Source organism: Rousettus aegyptiacus, unplaced genomic scaffold (genome assembly GCF_014176215.1).
Source record: "Rousettus aegyptiacus isolate mRouAeg1 unplaced genomic scaffold, mRouAeg1.p scaffold_m13_p_2, whole genome shotgun sequence".
In the NCBI taxonomy this organism is placed as follows: domain Eukaryota; kingdom Metazoa; phylum Chordata; class Mammalia; order Chiroptera; family Pteropodidae; genus Rousettus; species Rousettus aegyptiacus.
In genome coordinates this window covers 157,209,173-157,209,818 of record NW_023416295.1, presented here as the reverse complement: position 1 = coordinate 157,209,818, position 646 = coordinate 157,209,173, and the positions used below count along the sequence as shown (strand labels likewise).

At 38.5% G+C, this 646-nt stretch overlaps 1 pseudogene; it reads right to left on the bottom strand.

Annotated features, from left to right (window-relative positions):
• Positions 1–227: 227 nt before the first annotated feature.
• LOC118613986 lies at positions 228–346 on the bottom strand (annotated as a pseudogene).
• Positions 347–646: the final 300 nt, after the last annotated feature.

Genomic DNA, 646 nt, shown 5'->3' with positions numbered 1-646 from the left:
TTATATTTTCTATGTGCTATTTAGATTACAATTTATGTGTAGTTGATTTTTGTATGTGGTATAAAGTAGAGGCAAGATTCATATTTTTTCATGTGAAGATCCAATTGACCCAACACAATTATTTCTTTGTTTTTTTGTTTGTTTTTTAGGCTTGGCAACCCTTGATTGACCTTGCAGATTGCAAGGAACTTGTCAGCTTTCAATCCCTTATTTTTTTATTTTTTTTATGCCTACAGCACCTGGTCTTTCTAGGTGATCTCCCATCCAAGTACTAATGAGGCCTGACCCTGCTTAGCAGCCGAGATCAGACAGGATCGGGCTTGTTCAGGGTGGCATGGCCGTAGACATGATTTATATTTTTAAATGATCCTTTTCCCCTGCTCTTCAGTGCCATAGCCACCCATCTACTATGGGTCTACTTCTGAATTCCTTATATTGGTCCATTAATATGTAAGTCTGTTCTTGTGCAGATATCATATTGTCTTAATGTAGCTTCATAATGACTCAGGATATTAGGTATATAAGTCACCTAATTTTGCTGTTCTTCAGAACTGACTTGCCTCAACTTGGTGGTTTTTAGGATAAATTTGATATCAGTTCATCAATTTCCACAGAGAGCGGGGGGGGGGGGGGGGGAGAGAGAGAA